This window comes from Tamandua tetradactyla, chromosome 10 (genome assembly GCF_023851605.1).
Source record: "Tamandua tetradactyla isolate mTamTet1 chromosome 10, mTamTet1.pri, whole genome shotgun sequence".
Classification (NCBI taxonomy): domain Eukaryota; kingdom Metazoa; phylum Chordata; class Mammalia; order Pilosa; family Myrmecophagidae; genus Tamandua; species Tamandua tetradactyla.
The window spans coordinates 106,110,437-106,124,762 of NC_135336.1; the positions used below are offsets into that span (position 1 = coordinate 106,110,437).

A 14,326-nucleotide genomic window follows, 5' to 3' on the forward strand; every position below is an offset into this window, starting at 1 on the left:
CTCCACCTCTCCTCTTCAGGCAGGGTCTTCTATCCCAAAGAGCAGCAGGAACTAAACCTCTTTCCCTAGTTAGGATATGAGATATTAAAAGTGAACAAATTTGTGGAAATGAGGCAAACTTCCATTTAATCATGTTAGAAGTTTACATGCCCCAAGAAACCCAAGAAGGAGAGAGAAAGACAGACAGACGGTATGTGTGGGGGGAGGGGAGAGCGGAGGCTTCAGCTCTCCTACCAGACAACAATGAGCACGCGACCCCTCCCCCTTCCTCTCCATGGGGGCCCACGCCCCATGCTTGCCCTCGGGCCCTGCTTACACAACCAGGCCTGTGTCTCCGTTTTAGCAAATGACCAGAGGCCAGGACACACCTACTCTGTGCTGCTTTCCTCCTGACGCTGACTGAAGTAAGCACGGCAGTGCCTAGGGGAAGGTATGGCCGGTGCAATGCCTGGGCCCTGACTGTCTAAACTGGCTGCTAGTGATTGCCTTAGGGTGGCCGATAAATGTAAGGGAGGTCTCCCAGAGACTTCTGGAAAAGTTTTTGCCCCTGTTCAAAGGTTGCAAAAAGAAACTCTACTTTTCTGGATTTATCTGTGTAACAATGTGATAGCTGCAGCGATGGCAGCCATTGTGCAATCATGAGGAGACTGAAGCCAACAGCCAAAAACAGAGGGTGACTGGGGAAGATGGAAAGAATCTGTAAGCGTGATGACATTATAAGGGCTGAGGGGTGCCGCCATGGAAGGGTTTACCTTTGGGATTGCTATTTCGTGATACTAGCAGGCCTTCTGACCTACTGTTCTGGCCAGGATTTGGGTACTTTCAGCTGCAAGCTGCAAGCTTTGATTGGACTATTTTGGATTTATGTCCATCAGGGAGACTACCTTTTCATCTAAACTTTTCTGGCATTTCCCAAAATACAGACAGTACCTGTATGTGCTGGTTTGAAAGGATGTATGTACCCTAGAAAAGCCATGTTTTAATCCTAATTCCATTTTGTAAAGGCAGTCGCTTCTTCTAATCCCTATTCAGCACTGTATGTGTGAAACTGTAATTAGATCATCTCCCCTGGAAATGTGACTTAATCAAGAGTGGTTGTTAAACTGGATTAGGTAGATGCATGTCTCCACCCATTTGGGTGGGTCTTGTTTAGTTTCTGGAGTCCTATAAAAGAGGAAATGTTTTGAAGAATGAGATTCAGAGAGAGCAGAGCAGAACAACATAGCCACGAGAAGCAGAGTCCACCAGCCAGCGACCTTTGGAGAAAAAGAAGGAAAACTCCTGGGAGCTTCATGAAACAGGAAGCCAGGAGAGAAAGCTAGCAGGTGATGCCGTGTTCGCCATGTGCCCTTCCAGCTGAGAGAGAAACTGTGACTGTGTTCACCATGTGCCTTCTCATTTGAGAGAGAAACCCTGAACTTCACTGGCCTTCTTGAACCAAGGTATCTTTCCCTGGATGCCTTTGATTGGACATTTCTATAGACTTGTTTTAATTGGACATTTTCTTGGCCTAAGAACTGTAAACTAGCACTCATTAAATTCCCCTTTTAAAAGCCATTCCGTTTTTGGTATATTGCAGCTAGCAAACTAGAACACTGAGGGTGATACCCTTTGATGACAAGAAGCCAGGACTCTCTCTTATCATCACTCCTCAAACTAATCTCCTGGCCTGGGTTTCCCTCACGGGCTCGATGGAGTGTCCAGGGCATGAGACCACAGGGTCATCATGGCCCCACCCCCGGGACCTGGGGGCAGCAGTATTCATTCATCTTAAAGTAAATGTGGCTACAACATGGAACCGTTGGTAAAGAGCACATTGATTAAAAAATAAAACCAGAGATTTCTCTGCAGAAAGATACTTGGGTTCGAGCACCCCAAAGACTCAATGTGCTTTGCATTTGTCTTTTTTTTCCTGCTTACGGGGAGGGAACAACCTTGTCATGTCAAGATTTTGGCAACCAGTATGAGCCTGTCCAAGGGAAGGAAGCCGGTGGAGACGTGCAGACGAGGGGAAGCCCCGCGTGCAGGGGCGGGGGTCCCGCTGCAGGAGCCCCGAGGGGCACAGCTGGGCTCCAGGAAGAGTGAGACAAAGCTGCGCCCTGGGGCCTGGCAGGAGACCACACAGCACCCCCCAGAAGCCCATACGGGCTCATCTGCCCAAGGCCCAACATCTGCACAAGGTCCCTGTGTGGTGGGTATCACGGGGCCTTTGGGGACGGACTAAGCCTGGACAGTGGGCAGACAGAGGCCCTATGTGGGCATCTCTGAGTGGAGGCACTCTGAGTGTTGCCTGGGTTTTAGGAGGACTCTTCTCGGGGCTGCAGCCACCAGAATGACTGCCACTCCCCCACAGGTTGGCGGACCGCTGGGCGAGGGAGGCCAAGGCGGTAACGGTGCCTGCCGCAGCCCATTTCCCCCACATGGACCTCCGGGAGCACCCTGGTCCCAGGACCAGCCCCGGGGGCTGCACGTGCCATCTTAAGGCTCCTAGACAGGCCACCCCACATCCTATCCCTGGCCGCCTGCCACTCAGCGAGAGGGGCTGGAGGGACAGACCCCCACGTCCCGCTGGCTCTGGCCCACAACCCTGTGACAGTGAGGCGCGGGGGTCAGCCTGGCCAGGCGGCGGCACCTGCTGTTCTGCCCTGTGGACTCAGGTCACCAGCACGCTGCATCTGCGGTAGGCGAAGGGGAGAGCCCTGCACGGGGAGTGACTTCAATTCAACGAGCTGGGGGTTTAATAGGAGGTCAGAAGAGAGCTCAGCAGCTCAGGCCCAGACGTTGGGGGAGACAGAGTGGATTCACCCAGGGAAAGCCCTGGAACCCAGAAGCCGGGAGGGGAGCCCAGCAGACGCTGCTGTCGTGTGCCTGCCCAAGTGGCACGGAAAGCCAGAAGACAGCCAGCTGCCTTCCTCCAAGGAACTGCAAATTCGTAACTAAATAAATCCCCTTATTAAGAGCCTGCCCACGCCTGGTTGTCGCATTCCAGCAGCTTCAGCAGACTGAAACAGTCCTAAACCCAGAGCAGCCGGGGAAGTGCTGAGCAAGGGATTCGGGGTCTAAGGGCCGTGGCGGCCCCCCAGCCAATGGTGTCCCCCCCCCGGCCGTGCTCCCTGCCCTGCACGCAGCCCACCTCTCCCTGTGGGGTGGCAGGACATGGCAGGTGCTGGTGGGCTGTGCACCCACCCTGACCGCTGCCTGTGGCCACTGCTCGCTCCGAGCTTCTGCCAGGACAGGCTCAGGCAGGGATTCGTTCTGCTTTGCGAGCCCCACACGTCCTGGCTCTTCCATTCCCCGGATTCCTCAGGCCGGCTGGGGTGGCTGGCCGTCAGCAGGCGGCACTGCAGACCCCTCCCACCCCCCTCAGCCCCCGCCCGTGGTTTAGGGTTTGACAGCAGTACCCACATTCAGTCCCCACTTGGGCTCCCGCTGTGCTGCTGTGGAGCAAACCAGCCACACCCCAGGAGAGCGGGCAGGGACAGTGCTGGCTTTCGTCCTGTCCTGCAGGCTCGGCGGGCCAGCCACATTGGCCCAGGCCTCCCCTCTAGGTGGGGTCCCCTGCACAGCCTGCCCAGAGGGGTCCAGACCTTCGGGGCCCAGGAAATGGGGCTGGGCCTTCAGGCAGCTTCCAAGAAGCTCGAGTTGGGCCCACCCTGCTGGGTCTCCATGGCTGGAAGGGGCAGCCTTGCTTCCCTGTCTCTCCTGCCCAGAGTCTGTGTCCTGCAGGGGAGGGACACTGTCCCTCCTTGAGCCTGGGGAGCTGCTGCCAGGCTCTAGTCCCGCAGCCCGGGATCAGGGGTCAGGGGTCAGGTGGCTGCGGCAGAAGCCACCAGGCCAAGGTGGCTGCCGGAGTCTGTGAATTCACAAGCAGGAGCTGTGGGGGTGGGGGCTCCCAGGGTGGAGGAGCCTCAGGCCTGTGGGCATGGCACAAGCGCCAACCTCGGGAGCAGCAAGGGAGCTCGGGTGGGGCCGGCTCGGAAGAGCTGCTGGGCCAGGTGCCGAGACCAGAGGTGGCCAGAGCAGGGTGACGCCTTAGAGCCCCTGCAGCACAGGAGGTGAGGGGGGGGGCAGAAGCCCAGCGGTGAGGCCAGAACAGACTTGCCCTCCCATGGGCTGCGGGGGGTCCTGTGTCCTGGGGGCTTCGCCACGTCTACCAGGGCTCCTGGATTCATGGGGGCAAGGGCGTGGCAACCCAGCAGGATGGCCACAGGGCAGAATCAGCGGCCGGGAAGTTGGGCAGCGGCTGCTTCTGCTGGCTGCCCCGTCCCATGAGCGCCCCGTATGGGGCTTGCCTCGAGCACGGCCTCCCACCAGGCCCAGTGCCCGTCCACCGCGTGCCAGGACACGGCCCAACCTCCAACCGCCCATCGCCACAGCCTGCCGCGTCTCATCCCGGTCCTGGCGCTCACTTCCCACGTGTCCTCTGCTGGCAGTTGAGAGCTGCTGCCGACGGCGAGGCCCAGCTCCACCTCAGCAACAAGCAGGCACTGCCACGCGGGTGTGTGCGGGTGCCAGGCCCGTGCGGGCAGGGGACACCAGCCGAGAGGATCCTGCCCTCCTCGGGAGACAGCGGGTGAGCTGTGCAGTGGACGCCCGCTAGGCCCTGCCCTCCAGAGTCTCAGGTCGTAGATGGAGACGGGCCCAGACCGGTGACACAAGCACTCAAGCCCTGGCCACCCCTTCTGCGAGCTGGTGCGGTACTTACCCCCAGACGCAGCGTGCCAGGCAGACCCCGCTCTCCTGGGCACGGAGGCCCAAGATGCTGTGACGCAGACTCATGCCCCTCCCCACCAGAGCGCGCCCTCACTGGCCCCCACCCCTGGGTGTCTGGGTGCCACTGCCCACTCACCAGCCCTGGCAGCCCCTCCTCAGGCTCCTTTGCATGTGAATCACCCCCTTTCCCTTGACACCCGCTGCCTGGGGTCCCAGTGGCCCAGGGCTGCGGGCTCCACTGCGTGCAGAGACCAGGCCCTCCCAAGGTCCCAGCGCCACCGGGCTCTGTAAGGCCCCTGCCTCCCACTTCCCAGTTGCTCTCAGGGTCTCTCCTCCCCCTTCCCTGCTTCCCCGCCCTCCACGCCGTTCCTGGGAATCGCTGCCAGGTTCCTGCAGCCTGTGCCCCGCACACCTCCACGCGGCCGCACAGGGACAGGTTTGCTCAAGCTGTGGAATACAACATACCAGCAGACGGGCTGGCTTTATAAAGGGGATTTATTAAGTTACAGGTTTACAGTTCTAAGGCCACAAAAATGTCCAAACTGAGGCATGCAGAGAAAGATACCCTGATTCAACAAAGGCTGATGGGTCCAAACACCCCCCCCAAGAGGGAAGGCTTGTGGCTTTGGGTCTGAAACAGCTTCTCTGGGGCGTTTTCCTTCTGCATTCCACTCGTCTCTCTGTCAGCACTGAGATGCTTCCAAGACGGTTCCCTCTTAAAGAACTCCACTAAGTGACCCACCAGGAATGGGTGGGGGTTCCCACACATCTCCACAGAAACATCTAATCCAAAGGTCCCCCCCACACCTGGGTGGGTCACATCCCCATGGAAACTAAATCAAAAGCCCTCCCCCAGCAACACCGAGTCAGAGTTAGGGAGCACGGCTTTCCTGGGGCCGCACAGACTCACACCAGCACAAGGGCACCTCCAAAATTCAGGTGGGGCACAGCTGCTCCAGCAGCTGGCCTCTCGGTCGAGGCTCGCGGGGACCCAAGTGTACCTCCAGGCCACCCGTGCTGCCCTCCCTCAGCGCTGCCCCAGGGGCCACTGCCTTGGCCAGCCTCTCAGGGTCTCTCAGCAGCCGGGCCCCCTTTCTCACCTTTGCCCCCAAACCCTGCCCTCCTGACTCCGGCCCGAGAGGGGCGGGGGGGGGTGTGTGTGTGTGTGAATCGACGGGCATCGGGACCACCACGCGGCCCGTCCACTCCGGGAGGGCCCACCCGACACATTTGGTTTCCAAATCCCCTTCGGCGCGGGGCGTGCAGCCCCTGCCTTGGGTGGCTGGTTTTCCCGCTCCTCGGAGAAAGCCCCACCCCTCTTCTCACTTCGGGGTCGCCCTGCGCCCTCCAAGCCGGCCCTGCCGCGGCCACGGCGGCTGTGGTGTGAGAATGCGGCAAGGACTGCGTGGGTTCCCGCAGCCCGGGCGCCCGCGAGGATTCCTGCGGGACACCACACCACGGCCACCGCGGGGAGCTCCGGTGGGCTCCATCCCGCCACCGTCCCTCCTCCTCTCCTGGGGCAGGAGGGACAAGCGGCAGGCGAGCCCCGAGCCCGCAGGGGCAGGGCCGAGGGGAAACTGCAGGTGCTTCAGATCCACTAGCTTCAGAGGACAGGAGGGCAGCGCCCTGCGCTCCTCAGGCCGCACCCAAGCAAAGCCCGCAGAGCGCACAGGCTCGGGGTCTCGCTGAGTCCATGCTGAAACCATGATTCTCACAGGAGCCTTGTCAACCCTCCCCAGGAGCAGTCCTGCCGAACCGCACGTGCCGGCATCCGAGCCTGAGCTGGCTGCAGTCGGAACACGCTCGCGGCAGGGAGAACGGGCGGCTCCCGCCTGGGGGTCCCACCGCCGGCCCTCACCCCTCCTCGGGCTTCACACTCCCTGGCTCCTTCAAGGTCAGGGGAATGATGCCAATCTCTACGTGTTACACAAGGAAATGTCACAAGAACACAGCATTTATGGATTTTTTCCCTTGGATCTGGAAACTTGAAGTTGTTCGCAAAATCATTAAAAGAGAAGGACAGGAAATATGATAAAAATGCCCCGAAACATTCTCAGAGCAGCAACATAAAATAGAATGCTTTTAGAGGAGAACGCAGGAGAATATCCGTATTTCTTATTTTTACGTTACATAAAGTGATAAGTGGAATAAAACACAGAAATCAGACTTCAACAGAATTAAAAGCTTCTGCCCCATAAAAGACACCCTTAGGAAAGTAAACAGACAAGCCATGGAATGGAAGAAAATACTAGCAAAACACATATCTGACAAAGGTATAGATGAGCTTCTACAATTTGTTAAGAAAAAGTTAAACAACCCAATAAAAAATGGGCAAAAGGTTTCAACAGACACTTAGCAAAGCCCACGTGGGGAGGGCGGACAGGCAGGCAGCAAAGTCTGTGCAGGGTCAGCGCGGGGAAGGGGCCGAGGCCGGGGGGGCCGCCACGCTCCCGCCAGCAGGGCATCGGCCCCGGGGAGTGGGGCTGGCAGGACATCTCCCACGGGAACACGTGGCTGAAACCTCAAGAAAACCGCCTGCAAACTAGAGACATCTCCCATGGGAGCTCCACAGCCCTTTTCTCACGCAATCGAGAGGAAACTCAGGCTGATTATTTTATCCAACAGCGAGTAATTTTAGAACATCAGATACTGGAAAATGTGTGATCATAAATCTGCAGTTGTTACTACTGCATCATTTCTTAAAAAGCAGATCCCCTTCTCATGACCCACAGGGACGCGCCCCTGTGTCCAGGGAAACTGCCATGTGGCTGGCCATGAAGAGGAAGACGAAGAGACCATGCTGGGTTCAGGGCCAGCCTGAGAGAAGACGATGGAGAATCAGCTCAAGGATCCTTCACCAAACATCAGAGACGCGCTCCGCCCACTTCCCGCACCCCTGGAGCTCCTGCCCTTGGGACACTTACACGAGAGGGGAGTGACCAACCATAGACAAACAGGAGATGAACAAGTGAAAACCGCAGGAGGGGCCAACACTCAGAGAACAGAGCGGCAGGGAGCACCCAGAGGCACAGCCACGCTGACTGCAATGGACACGCCAAGCACGAGGCCACGGGGGACATAGCAAGACATTACAAACAGAAGCCACGCTCTGTGCTAGGTCCTTCCCACAAAGTACTCATTTAATGATCACAATAGCTCTAACATGCTGCAATACTGCCACTTCCAAATAATTCCCCCCCCAAGACCACAAAATAACTGGAGGGCACAGGATTCAAATGCAGGTTGGGCTGACGTCTGCCTGCGAGCACATCAAGCAAAGCAGGGTCAGGCGAACCTTCGGCCAAGTACCTCCGCGTGCTCCCCGCTCCCCCACGCCCAACGCTCGTCACTAACCACAGCTCAAGGACGTGTCCCCACAGTGTCCCCAAAGGCCTGTGCGGCATTGCGCCCTGTAGCAGGGGACGTGCTCTGTGCCTGCTGCAAATCCAGAGCTGTGATGACAAGGCCCTGAGTTTCCCGAGTGAAAGGAGCTGCGGAACTTCTCTCCTTCCGCTGCTCCTGAATTTCAGTTCTCACAAAAGCACGGGCAGCCAAGAACACTACTGTATAAAGCACTCCTGCATTGGTTAAGTTAATGAGACATCCCTGGGCCACTGGGAATGCACCCTCAGCAGCCTGTTTATCCAGATTTGGCTCAGAACTGCCGCCAGGGAGGGGCAGTGGGGGAGGGGCGCGGCAACAGCAGCGACCGGACAGTCCGCAGGGGACAGCAATGTCCACTCAGCCCCCCTGCTCAGAGCCCAGCTGCACGCCCCTCAGTTCCCAGCCGCACTTACCCTGAGGGCTGTAAGAGTTTTATGTGTTCTTTCATTCCCAGAACAGGCAGCGCCTGCAGACCGAGCTCCACCTGGTGCTGTCCCCGCCCGCTGCCCTATCGAGGGGGAAAGGGCCCCAGCTGCATTTCTAGCACTGCTGGTCAGTGCCCTGGCCGCCTGCAGGCACCTGCTCTCTCAGGGGTTGGAGGCTTGCATCCTGCTCCTCACAAACAGCTAGCCCCTCTACTCCCTTAAGGGGAGGAGTGTGCAAGGAGGTGATAGGCGTGACAGCCTACACAGGCAGCCCCACGCCCGGTGTGCCGGGAAGCAGGGTGGCTTCATAGGCAGGCTCCCGCAACGAGCCCGAGGGCGGGCTGGGAAAAGAGCCTGAGCTCCACCACAGGACAATGGCAGAGTGGGTTACTATGCAAACCAAACAGAGAGTAAACAGGCCTACGAGAAGCCAGGGGCCAAGTCTCAAGTGTTTCGAAGCCGATTTGGGAGCTTCCTAGGTCCACTGCTGTGTATAGAGCTGGCAGCTGCGTCGCCGGGTGGCATCACGACCGAGCAGTGGGGACGAACCTGTGTGCACGGCGCCTGGAGGGCGAGAAGCGTGGGGAGGGCTGGGCCTCCTGCCTGCTCAGCCACGCAGGGCTGCACAGCAAAGGGTTCCACCCACTCCACGAGGCAGAGGTTCCACAGATGCGCAGGGAGCCTGCCAGCCTCTGCCACCCAGGGCACTGTGCGCTCGGAAGAGGGCGATGCTCTCCCCTGGGCAAGATGCTCGGGTCTGGACCAAGTGGCAGGTTTTGTTCCCCTAACAGTGGGCTTCTCAAAGGCAGCTACCGCCAAGGAGCAGACGGTGATGAGGGAGACAGGCACATGCACACGCAGAACACACACATGTACACGCAAAGCACATGCATGCACATACACATTCAAAACACACACACGCAGACCCAATGCACACATATATGCACATGCTCACACATACACAACACACACATGCTCACATGCACACGCACACACACACTTGTGCACATGAATACACACACATAAGCACACGCACTAAAGTACCTAAAGTATGGGCAAAAACACAGCACAGTAAAAAAACAAACAAAAAACACGACATTGGCATGCTGACAAATTTCAGTTCATTATGAAAACACAGCTCCACTGCACCACAGCCTGCACGTGGCTGACAAACACACACCCTCCTTAGTAAGTCTGACAGTGTGTCCGACTTACACTGTCAGACTTACAGTGTCTGTTAGCACCACCAGCTTGAAATTCATCCCAGAAAGAAACCTGCTACGTGGAAAGCAATTTTAAAATACGGTGTAGTTTTAGACATGGAATTTGGCTGGACAATTATGCTTCTTAAAATTCACCTGCATCATCTTGCTTTATCCCTATCCATTTCAACCAAAAACTGTGAAAAATTATGTAAAAATTAAAGTCAAGTAATCAGCCCCTGGCACGCAGCAGCCAGGGCTAAGCAGGACAGGTTTCGGTTGCTAGGGGCAGTGTACCTGGACGCTACTGAGGGCCGCCCGTCGTGGGCGTCTAAACGCGTCCTAGGAAATGCAGGAGGCAGAATGCCCCGAGAGAGTGACCCCCCTGCGAGTCTGCGGAGTTAAAGGCAGAAAGCACTGAAGGCTGCCCAGGGGAATGGCCACACCACACGGCCACGCTGCCCCAGGCCCAGGTAGCAGCAGCACTGTTTGGGAGGCAGCAAGTGGGTACCGCGCCACAAGACCCACACCGTGAGGAGCCGCACTGCGAGGGGCCAGTGCGCGGCCCGGCTGGGAGCACAGAAGTGGAAGCCCTGGATGGCGGCCTGGCCAGGGGAGGGCCTCAGCGGGCTCTGGAGCCAGCGAGGGTGTCCGGGGCCTGTGGAGGCGTTTGGTGAGCCGGTCCACCCCAGCTCCCCACAGGGACAGCGCCCACCCCTGCCCAAGAGCACACTGTAGCAATGAGGCTTCCATCCCAAAGCCCGCTTTCTGAACGGTGCCAACATGCACTGCGCCGATCCCTTCCCCAGATTGACAGCTGCGCAGGGTGGCGGCGCCTGGAGCCGGCCGTGGCTGGACTGTCCCCACCCCAGGCTTCCTGGGCCCTGTCCCGGCCGCCTGCAGCCTACACTCTGCGTGGAGACCCCCAGGAGAGACCAGCACAAGCCCATGCTGCAGGAGGGCAGAACCGCTGGGCCTGGGGCAGGCTGACCTCCAGAACCGGTGCAGGGCCCGGTGGACAAGCTGCGACGTGCCTCCGCTTCGGCCTGGGACACACCCGCAGGGCGGGGCCGGCCTCTCCCGACACTGCAGAAAAAAGCCCCATTCGAACATCTTTTAAAATAAAAAGGAGACTTGGTAAGTCAGTGCACGGCAGTACGTGCTTGCTGTGAGAGTTCAGGCCACGCGGGGGCACAGGGAGTAAAGGGGTGCCACCATCAGGCTGGGGGCTCTCGTCCCAAGTGTGGACGCCCGACAGGCCTGTGGCTGTTTCCCCCGCGGACTCACCGCGGTCACCCCCGACAGTCCTCCCGTAGGCGATGCTCTGTTGGACATCCTGGTGCGTGTGTCCCGAGCCCCTTGGAACAGTTTCGAGCAGGGTCTAAGGGAAAATGGCGAGTGAAGGCACGGCTTGTGTTGGGAAGCCCTTCCATCCGGCTCCGCCCGTAACACGCATGCACTTCCCAGCACGTGCCCCAGCCCCAGTAGCAAGCGGGCAGCAGGAAAGGTGCCCACTGGGCTCTGCACGCAGCGGGATCTGCTGTCGTGATGGGCCACCAGAGAAGCCGGGATGCCCGCAGGCTTAGCCTGCCCTGTGTGAGCGCTGCCTGCAGTCCGCCGAGGCCGTGCCCGCACGGCTGCCAACACATGACCGGTGGCAGCGGGTACAGCCGCCCCCACCCACACAGCCTGCCATGAGCGGGCCGGCCCTGCTTCCACATCAGGCATTGCTGGCCGGGACGGGCCTCTGCACGTCCGGGTCTCACAGGGCCTCTGCGGGTGACTGCGACATGAGGCGCCATCACCTCCAAAGTGTGGATGTGCCGTGACAACAGACAGCGTCTGCAGCACGGCGGGCCATGGGCGCTCCAGCGTCCATCCCTGTGGGCCTGAACCCACGGCCTGGAGCCTTGACCCCTCCAGCACCGAGGACCTGGCAGGGAGGGGAGGTCCCTACAGCAGCCTGCTTCTCGGGACCCCGCCCGTTCCCTGCAGTGAGGTGCAGAGGGCAGTGGGAGACCAGGTGCAAACTCACTGGCCTGGGGTCTCCAAAGTGACCCTTTGCCCTTTTCTGGAAAGAAACAATCTTTTATTTATTTATTTTTCAATCTGGCAGAGAAAAACGTCGGGACAGAAAAAGTAAAGAGAACAGAGACTATGCCATAAACGGCTGAAACCTCCTCTGCAGAGCTGGGTGCCCAGCCTGGCCTCCCCCCACCCCGAGAGGCCCCGCTCAGCCCCTTTGATGAGTCATGATGTCAACCTGTGCACAGAGAAACGGGCCCTGGGGCCTTGTGGGGGGCGGCCCCACACCCAGCCCAGCGCGGTCCTGGGCGGGCCTGACCTGCAAGGGCACAGGAGGGCGTGAGAGCAGGTAACGTGCGCACGGTCACTTCTAAAACAAAGGTTTACGGAACCGCCATTCCCAAAGAGGCTGAGCTCGGCGCACGCCCGTGCCCAGGGAGGGGCCACCAGCCCCACCTCTGCACACCGAGCCCCGTCACCCTCACACCTGCAGCTCACTCCACTGTCCACATTTCCTTAGCTTTCATAATAAAAAACGAGGAGGTAATGTAAGTTTTTTTTTTTTTCATGAAGAAGTTTCCTTCTGGGTGAGAAAACGGATCTAGAAAGAAAGCGACGAGCCAGAGGCCGACCCAACGTGGGACATAATGTCTGTTTGTCCTTAACGAGGCAGGACACAGCAGGCCGACGCCCCAGACTCCTCGAGGTCGTTTCAGGGCACGAGCCAGCAGGGGTGCGGCATCAACCCGGGCGGCCAAGGGCTGTGCCAGACACCCCAACTGGGGCGCCCCAGACTCAGGCACGATGAGAAACCTGTCCCTAAACCTCAGAGGAAGCAAACTGTTCTTCAAGCTGAACACAGGCCTCCTGGGGGACACAGCATTCAGTTCTCCAGGCTGGGTTCAGGCAGCCTGGGAGGAGGTGGCAGAATCGGCAGCACAGCAGCAGGGAGGAGCCAGCGCTGCCCCCCACCCCTCCCACTCAGAGCAGCAGGGCCCACGGGTGGAGCAGGGCTGGGCGACCCCTCACCATGGCTGACCTCATGGCCCCAGCCAGAGCCAGTAGGGTCTAGCTCTGACAGGAGGGGGGAGCTGCCTGCTGGGGGTCCAAGGGAAGGCTGAGGCTGCCAAGGTCCAAGACCCAGAGCAAGGAAAGAGACGGGGCATGTGGTGGAGGGGGCACAGCCCTGTGCTCTCGGGGTCCACAGTCCTGGGCTCCCGGGGTCCACGGCCCTGTGCTCTCGGGGTCCACAGTCCTGGGCTCCCGGGGTCCACGGCCCTGGGCTCCCGGGGTCCACGGCCCTGTGCTCCCGGGGCCCACGGCCCTGTGCTCCCGGGGTCCACGGCCCTGTGCTCCCGGGGTCCACGGTTCTGTGCTCCAGGGGCCCACGGCCCTGTGCTCCCGGGGTCTATGGCCCTGTGCTCCCGGGGTCCACGGCCCTGTGCTCTCGGGGTCCACGGCCCTGTGCTCCCGGGGTCTATGGCCCTGTGCTCCCGGGGTCTATGCCCCTGTGCTCCCGGGGTCCACGGCCCTGTGCTCCCGGGGTCCACGGCCCTGTGCTCCAGGGGTCCACGGCCCTGTGCTCCAGGGGTCCACGGCCCTGTGCTCCCGGGGTCCACGGCCCTGTGCTCTCGGGGTCCACGGTCCTGGGCTCCCGGGGTCCACGGCCCTGTGCTCTCAGGGTCCACGGCCCTGTGCTCCCGGGGTCCACGGCCCTGTGCTCCAGGGGTCCATGGGACCCGTGGCTCCGACTGTGCCCCGCAGAGGCAGATCCGGCCGGGAGGAATGGCCTATGCCGACAGCACCCACTCAGCACTGGGACATGACCACGGGGGAGAGAACAAAGCCCAGGCGTCCTGTTGTGTCCGGAACCCCTGGCCTCCACCAGCATACGGCTCTGAAAGGGGGCTGAGAACAGCCAGAGGGAACAAGGACTTTCTCATGGCTCGTTTCCTACTTGGACAAAGGGACGAGACGTGGGGCGTTTTAAGAAGAATCAGCTAGATGGAGCCCAGAGCACCCGTTCCAGCTGCAGGCTACTTCCACAGACCACCTGTGACCTCCTAGGAGGGGCCCTGGCCTGCGTCCAAGCCTCTGGCCAAAGCTGGGTCTGGCCCAGCCCTTGGATTTGTTCAGCCACCAAAGGCTGTTCCTTACACCACAGCCCTGTAATCCGCCAGGTGAGGCCAGGTCTGACCCGGGGCTCTGTGTCACAGGTAACAGACATCCAGGAGTCCCTGCCCGGCCCGGGTATGCTCAAGCAGCCCAGCCAGTCCACCCCTTTATCCGCTCACCTCATCCCATCACTGGGACTTCAGGAACTTGCCCTGATGGGGCCAGGGTGAGTCCCCATCTTCCTAGGATGCGACGTGGCCCTTTCCCCCAGGCCCTCTCGGCCACTGGACCTTTCTCTCCACCGGCCCGTCCCAGACCTCACAGTAGTAGCTACTCTCCCCACTCCTGATGCAGGCCTCAAGTCTAAGCCCCCGGCCCCACTCGGGGGGTGCCCCGGACCTCGTCTGTGGTTTGTTAGTCTAAGGGTTGGGAAGCAGCACCTGTTTTGGTCGTGCCCTCCCA

At 59.7% G+C, this 14,326-nt stretch overlaps 1 protein-coding gene across 4 annotated transcripts in view; it reads right to left on the bottom strand.

Moving 5' to 3' along the window:
* Positions 1–14,326, bottom strand: part of AGPAT3 (1-acylglycerol-3-phosphate O-acyltransferase 3) — a 130,124-nt gene that overhangs the window by 61,076 nt on the left and 54,722 nt on the right. The window contains exon 1 of one of the 4 annotated variants that reach the window (XM_077119120.1): positions 11,012–11,105. The exons of the other annotated variants lie outside the window; for them this stretch is intronic. The gene's annotated coding sequence lies outside the window, so the exon portion shown is untranslated. Of the gene's footprint in view, positions 1–11,011; positions 11,106–14,326 lie in introns of those variants that run through there. 4 annotated transcript variants of the gene reach the window in all.